The sequence below is a fragment of the Pocillopora verrucosa genome, chromosome 10 (assembly GCF_036669915.1).
Source record: "Pocillopora verrucosa isolate sample1 chromosome 10, ASM3666991v2, whole genome shotgun sequence".
In the NCBI taxonomy this organism is placed as follows: domain Eukaryota; kingdom Metazoa; phylum Cnidaria; class Anthozoa; order Scleractinia; family Pocilloporidae; genus Pocillopora; species Pocillopora verrucosa.
In genome coordinates, this window is record NC_089321.1 from 536,700 (window position 1) to 545,156 (window position 8,457).

At 38.3% G+C, this 8,457-nt stretch overlaps 1 pseudogene; it reads right to left on the minus strand.

Annotated features, from left to right (window-relative positions):
* Positions 1-2,664: 2,664 nt before the first annotated feature.
* On the minus strand, positions 2,665-4,076 carry LOC136283926 (uncharacterized; annotated as a pseudogene).
* Positions 4,077-8,457: the final 4,381 nt, after the last annotated feature.

Genomic DNA, 8,457 nt, shown 5'->3' on the forward strand with positions numbered 1-8,457 from the left:
TCCTACCAAAAAAAAGTAAGAACTGCAACAATAGAATTTTGTGACTCAACAAATTCCTTCTCTAAGGGTAGAATTTGTGTCACCTTGCAGCAAGTGTGTACATAGTTACCAATGAATGATTTTCCATGGTAACCTTGTCTCTTGACATTCATTTTCTTAAGAACCTCATCTAAATGAACTGATCGTGGTCCATTGACTTTCTCAAAGGCAGCCAATTCCATTTGTTCATCTGCAAGCTTTTCCTTTAATGTTGAGATAATACTATTAAAATGTGGGTTAGAAATAGGTCCGCAATGCGTACACGTGTGGCTTACGAAATTGAGCTGCTTTTTAGTGTCTGATGTCTTACTGAGTTCTGTTAGTAGAGCTAATATCTGAGTACGGTTAGATAGTTTTCAGTATTGTTCCTGTTCATCAATTAAACGAGATAACTAGCATATAATAGTCCTGAAATGTTCATTTTCAAGATGAGGGTTATTGGCCAAACTTTGTTATGGAGGTCTAATTTTGACAATACACACACACACAATGCACATGTAGCCTGAGGAATTTAGGAACTAAAAAACGTCAGCATCATCTCCCATAGTGGCCTCATAGATTCAGTCATGATTTTGTTTACATAACGAACCGGAATTGAGTTCTGGAGTTTGTAGATTGATTATCTTTTCCAAGGTAAGTGATGTGAAATTAACTCTAGAGGAGCATTTCATATGAATATTTTTGGCATTTTGTGCACCATTACACAAAAACAAAACTTTGCAGAAGGGCCGGGACATTCGGGAAATGATGTAATCTACATTAGAAGGCACTGGGAGCTTGATTTGGCCTAATGGTATCATTTGATTTAAAGTACCAGAATCTTTCAAGTTTTTTTATTATTGAAATTATAATTTCATGCCAGTGTGTTTACCAAATTCAAGCAATATGGAGACATGAAATGAATAGGTGAACTTGACATCATCATACAAATAGTCAACTTGACATCATCGCGTAAAATGCTAATCTACTGTACAAAAAGGTCCAAAAAAAACATGTTAAGCAACTGAACTTCATGTATCACTATGTGTTGGAGCACACAAGAGGACTTGTGAGACCTGCTTCACTCTGGTTCTGGCTCTGCCAGAAAAACATTGAACTTCTGGTAGCAATCAAAATTCAGAATGACTGTGACAGTTTGGAACTGATTTGTTAAGACTGTGCTTTTAAGTAACTGAAAAGGAGTTGTAGTCTACCAAATAAAGGCCTAATACACATGTAGTGCTACCAAGTATAAATATCAATGCTTTTCTGAACCATTATGAAGAGAATCTAGAAGACTACCAAGCTTACAGGAAATCAGGAAATGTTAAGGTCTGAATAATTCTGGGCATTAGTGGAAAACATAATACTAATACTAATTACGTTTCAGTTGTAACATTAAACTACTAGGCTCCTCTTCGCATTTTGATAAAAGCGAAACCACTTTGTTACTGAGTTTCAATGGATTACTTCCCCAAAGTTTGCAATCAATCACAATAGATATTTAGCACCAAGGTTTTCATTTTAACGACAAAATGCAGTTTCAGATTAGGCAAACCAAAACACTACTTCATTCCACAATGTTGGTAAAAAAAGACATTGATATAAAACATCATTAGCATTATATTCCAAAAACGATACGCGGCAAAGCATCTTTTCTTTCAAGGAAATTGTTATGAGATCCGATTTTTGATCGGTATTGTTCAACAGAGATCCCCATTTTACTTACTTCTGACGAAATCTTGGGCTAGCAGACTCTTGTCAACTGTGTGTGGATGATTCGTCCAATTCGATTCAACAACAGCAAGGAAAACACAAGCACTGCAGGACTTTCAAGTAATTTCAGAGGCTTTCAAATACTTTCAGACACATTCATATATTCTCCGTTATTCTCAAGCAGGTCTGCTGAGCAGATTTAAGCCGTTAAATGTTGGCTTGCAAGAGTCAGTAATGACTCCGAAGTTTCGATGTGGCGCAACCTTCACCAAAGGTCGAGACCGTGAAATGTTGGCCTGTGAGAGCACAACTCCTCGCTATAATCCGCACTTAGAAGACAAACCGACCGTTGGGAAGCCGGCGTGTCAAATCAGGGCAACAAATATGAACGAATAACTGGATAAAAACGATCTTCGATAACGTGTTACACCCATAAATTCGAAATGGCCGCCTTCTGAAGCTCTGAATCTTACGTTCGTCGATAGTAAACCACGTGACAAGCGCTCTGTTCACCGTGACAAATCCAGCCAGGAATTAATATCTTGGATCGTGACATTGCGTGGTTTACAATTCGTGTAAGCCACACAAAAAATGAAGATGGGTTTGAAACGTGTGCAATGGAATTGGAGGATTGTACCGCGGTGAAACTGGAAAACACAAATATATTATTGTTACCTCCTCTTCTGCATTTCCAAGGAGTTTTTCTATCTCCTCCTGTAGTAGTGTAAAGTAGGCAGGCATGATATTAACATTAGTATGCAGACTTTGTAAATTCAGCAACTCCTGTAAAGAATTTGCTTTTTCATGAAATTGTTGTGCCTGTCTAGTATGTAGTTGGGCAGCTCTGAATGCCGGGATCTTTTCATCATTCTCTTCACTGTCTCCTGCCAGCGCCATTTGAATTTTTGTCCAGGTCAAAGCACTGGTTCTCTAGTTCATCAAACAGTTTCTTAAACACGCCCAAGGTAATGTGAAGTCCAGGAAGTGTCCTGTAAGTCCCTCTTCAAAGCAATAAAATAAACTCTTGTATCTTGCTTTGTCCAATTCAATTTCCAGCAGTTTCTCGTGAATCACATTGTGATAGAACTTCTGTCGACTTATAAGATAGCCATCGATTACAAACTGGTCATAATCCTCTTGAATGTTTTCAAGGCTTCGTTTTTCAGCATACCTACGTTTGCGGCTAGAGACTTGCAATACCTCTTAATTTATCTTGCACTAAAGACGTGGATACTTGCCTGCAAATTCAATTCTCATGGTGGAAACCTGTTTCACAGAAAAAGCAATGTAGAGGAGAGGCTACAATTATATTCTTTTATTGAATTGTATAGTCATAATTATTTGTGTGTGTGAATTATTGTCTAGATCATACCTGAGGCACGAGCTATTCCAAATAACTTACATAGGAATTCATAGTCACCAAACAGGAAAACCACTTTCTTTTCACCTCTAGAAATCAGCAAAATAAAAAAAGAAGAATTTAATTAACATTATGCTATTTCAAGTCTCTATCCTCTAGACTAACTAAGAGTGTGGTACATTTTTTGTTACTTGCACCCAGGTTGCCTCTTTCAAGGTGTTTACTTGTTCCTTATATTTCATTAAGGCTGTCTAAATTGGCCCAACTATCTTTTGCATGGAACATGGCAAATACCAATGTGTTGCTTTTAGAGTTTGGAAGCCTCAGGTTAGCAATCTGGAAGGCCATTTTAAATGACCCATCACCAGCATCTCCTCCAAGTTTTATAAGCACTTCGGTTTTTGGGATTGCATTGTTCCATATCAGCCTACCATTTCTAAAATGATAACCAACTCTAATTAGACTATAATTCACAGCAAAAGGCAACAGCTAACTTTGTTTAATTTCAATCATCTATCTATTGCGTTCACTTTTTTTTAAAACTATTTCTTAATTATTATACTTTTCATTGTCAACTAGAGGAAGATGTATGAATTGGTTCAGGTCTGTAACATAACCAAACTCTGCTTCCCTGATCTCTGGATGGCAACCTGGTTTTTAATTCAATGCAACCCTTTCACAAACCAAGTAGGCAGGGTCAGTGATGGACTGAACTTGCTTTCGTAGGCTTATTTCACTCTCTGAGGATAGTCCCCACTGAGCAAACCATCTGTAGACACATAATAGTTATCATAACTTTGTAAGCAGATTGAGGGTATTCAGGCAATTGGCAAATTTGGATACAAACTTAAAACGGTTACTGTTACTGATATTTAATGTAGCTTTGGAACATTTTGGGGTTTGTAATGATTTTTTGTCCATGTTTTTCTTACCTCCTAAGCTTTCTAACTTTGTACCATGTTTCGCCAAAGTCTGCTTTCATTACCAGGATGTCACTTCTTGGAATGGTGACTTTAAATTCCTTTCCCAAGGCCTCCCTCAGTAGTGCTCCCCCTCCAGTCTACCCATTGCGCGCAGTTCATCTTTCAAATGGGTACCGACTGCACCACCACTCACAGCTGTCCTGGTCTTTACCTTTGATATTTGTCTTACAGTTTTCCTTGTTACCTCATCAGGCTACGGAACATAACCAATATTTTGCTATCAATAATGCCTCTCATGCACGTCACTGCTGATTGTTTTATGCATCAGTAAGTAGTGCAATGTAATCAGATAATTAGTAAGTGAAAATGCAAGGCGAGCCACTAAGAGCAAAACACAATATAAATCACTTCACTTTTCAGCAGAGTGCTTCTTTTTACAGTAAGTTTAACCAATCAACAATATTTAGTGCTCTTCATAACATCAACAAATATCTAGCAAGATAAGGAAATAAAACTGAGAGTTTCTAGTTCTGACTCGAAAAAATTAAAAGAATCTTGAATTTGTTTTGTGGTTGTACCACGTGCACCCATCTATCGCGTCTTATCTAAGTTGAAAGAAAATTTTTCGCAACAATCTTGTAAGCGTATTGCGTGATACTTTACTTTCTAATTTAGTAGTCAAGCTAAGGGTTTGATGACAGCTGCATTTATAAAGATTTAGCGCAGCAGTGTAGTGAGAGACTTGTAGCAAGAATGGTCGGATTGCGCACAGCAGGAGTGATGTAGAAAATCAGTAATGGTCTGGAAATAATCAAATGAAGAATTGTTTAGCTTGGTAAACTGTGGGTGGAACATCCTGTTACGTTCAAGGTAGGATGTGTCATTTGTGCCGCAAATTAGAGAAGTGTTGATCGGAGTATAATGGGAAACGGCTGTTAAAATCAAGTCAACAGGAAATAGTTTGGGATTTTAGTAAACCACAAATAAGTAATGTCAATCTTGGGTTAGCGCAGTTTAGGCGCGTGTATTTCCGTTGTAATAGCTAATAAATAGAATCACTATCTTGTAATAGGGAAGTTCGAGATCGATTGAATATAGGAAGTACGGATATTGTATGGATCATAAATAAACGGAAGAAATCGGAAAGATACAGTCCTATTGATTGTCGAACCAGCGCTCCGCAGAGATTTTCCTTAACGCAGTGGAGAATTCTGCCACATAATTTTCGAAATTTTCATCACTTATCGTCATGATAAAATACTTATTGACCGAGTTTGATTCGGCCGAATTTTTTTTCTCTGCTTGTTTTTTGTTTGTTTGGTTGTTTTCGTCTTTCGTTTTTGTTTTCGAATGAATTCAAACAAAAATATAAAACTCCGTACACTCGGCCATAGATATTCCTAGAATACATTCATCTTAATGTAGTGTCTGATATGTATATATACTGCTTTGTACCCTAAGCTATAAGGAATTCAGCATGGAGTATAAGAAACCGTATATCTGCCAAGTATACATACCAGTATGTCGCATGTCACACACAGTATTCACGATATATAATGGCACGAATACTGAAATATAGGGAATTACACCACAAGTGTTTACGATCCTGGTATTTTCTTAGCATACCCTGACGTGTACTGATCATTATACAGACCTTACAAATCTTTATATTTACCGTATACAATTGCATATACTGACTGTATACGCCCCAAGGAATGGTCCTTATACAGAGTTAATTTATGTAATCCAACTACATGTACACCAGGTGTTTTTTCCCCATATTCTGCTCCTAATCTCTTGGTTCACTTTTTCTCGCCGAAAAAAAAGAAACATTTAACGAACTTTAATGTGCCGTGCACGATGAAATGTCTCAATTTTAAAAGTGAAAAATTGTAAATACTCACATGATGACAATGCCTTAGTGTACTGTGACCCACATTATGAACACAAACTTACAAACAACAAAAAAAAAACCAAAATAACTGTCAAAGTGACCTTATTCTTTTCTTCCTTGGCTTTCATTATTCCAGAATTGTTCAAAGCATTACTCGAAGAACTTTATTGTGAGGAAACAAAAAATAGGGAATCAGAAACTAAGGTCTCAGCTGAGTTTGTTATGTATTGTATTTCTTATTAGATTCTGCTGCCATTGGTGATAAATACGGGGAGGAAGAGGGAGAGGTGCCACTTTTGTCGGAAACCCTGAAAACAACTTACTACATTGCCCGGTCTGCATTCCATTCACTGATTTTTAACTGTCAAGATTCCCATTTTTGTGTCAGTACACCCTCAGAGGCATGAATTAAATAATTACTGATTTCCTTTTAAAACTGTTAAGCTATTGTTATCAAGTTGCGTGACTATAGGGCGTGACGATCTTGACACGAATGTACTGTAATTGAATCAATAGATAGGAGTCAACAATGACAGGAAATTCCTGTGTGACCAAAACTAAGACTAGAGCTGATATAATAAGAACACAATCGGGTAAATTAACCAGTTAGAGAGTTGTACTCAATGTGATCGGATAGTGTGAGAATAAATACCTTTAAAACATATTGTGACTTTTGGAGAGCACTGAAGAAAAGGGGACTTTCTCCAAACTCACCAAGTAATAGGTGTCTCTTCAAGTGAAAAGCCGAGCTACCGGTTCAGAGAGCCGATATTCCTGCAGTAATCAGACTAGAAACTTTCCCTTTCGAACATCTTAAGAGCTGGCATAGTTTGATGATACTCTGGTTTGCAGATTTAATGAATGTAAACGAAGAAGTTACAATTCATAGACCCAACGTTTCGACACTCCTGTCTAGTGCCTTTATCAGGGGTGATCTAAACGCTGCAACAAGAGGTCCTTTTATATGATCACTAATTAGCGGCCTTTTTTCTGACGAGGTGTAAATAGGCGTCAGGAAGCAAACCGCCATAGTCACGATTTAAAGGAGCGTGGGCGGAGTTAATATGCCAAGCCTCCAAACAAAGGCGCTGGTGGTAACGCCGATTAGTGGTGATAACTTTAGAATTATCCCACCCAATTGTATGGTTAGTTAGGCATGTATGCTCCGATAAAGCTGAATTTTCCTTTTTGCAAAGGAAAACCACTTTTTGGTGCTCTTTTAACCGTGTACCAAACTGACGTTTGGTCTGTCCGATGTAATCATTGTCACAGTCATTGCAGGGAATAGAATAAATGGCGTCGGTTCGTTGTTCTTTCGTGACAGGATCCTTAGGTTTGGTGAAAATATGCCCCAAAGTCTGAAAAGGTTTTTGAGCAACTTCAACGTTGTGGCTATTCAAAATTCTCTTGATGGGTTCTGTAACACCCTGTATGTAAGGAATAACAGCAAAACCAGTCGCTGGTTCCCTTTCATCAAGAGCGTTACTATTTGTAACTGGTTTTTGGCAGTTACGGAGAAAAGTTTTTGTATAGCCATTTGCCTTTAGGACATTGGAAACATATTTCCTCTCCTCAGCCTTCGAATCGAGTGAAGATGGTAGACAGTCAGCCCTCCTAAGTAAAGTTTTGGCTACAGACTTTTTATGGCAAATAGGGTGGTGAGAATCGAAGGCGAGGTATTTGTCGGTGTGGGGGAAGGTTTACGGTAGACTCTTGTCTCTAAATTACCCTGAACCCCTCTGGACACATTTAAATCAAGAAAGGGAAAATGTCTATCCTTTTTACACTCAAGGGTGAATTGGATCGACGGCTCTACTGAATTCATTTCCGCTTCATTTCCGGATACCGCAGAAATAACATCATCGACATATCGTTTTCAAAAAAAGGGTTTAACTGGTGAAGTGGCTAAGGCCCTTTGTTTCACGTCTTCCATTACCATGTTAGCAATGACAGCAGAGACGGGCGAACCCATCGCTGTACCAAAAACTTGTTGATAGTAGGTGCCGTTATATGTAAATTGCGTGGTTTTGAGGCAAAAAGACAGCAGATGAATAATATCCTCCACAGGCAAAGAAGTTCTTTGTCCCAGGGAAGCATCGGTAAAATTTCCGCACAGCCCCATACTACATTATGCATTCAGTTCTTGGATAGAGAAAACAATGACAAAAACAATACATTGCCATTGGGAAAACAGATTTGTTTTACAATAGGATGGGGCTGTGTGGAAATTTTACCGAAGCATCTTCTCTGAGTCTCTCCTCCGCAACATTAACGGCAAGATCAACTGGGATTTTAGTGAAGAGCGAAACAACGTCGAAAGACACTAATTCTTCACAAGCATTAAGAGTTTTTTTTGGACCATTTTTTGGACCATTTTTTTTGGACTATTTTTTTTTTGGGACCATTTTGAAGGGGGGAGCACACCATTAGTACTGAGAGAGGGGTAGGATGAAGTCTATCAGTACTAAGGGAGGGATGGGAGGTGAAGTGTTATTACTTAGGGAGGGGTGTGAGACGGATTATTACTACGCAGGGAGGGGTGGGAG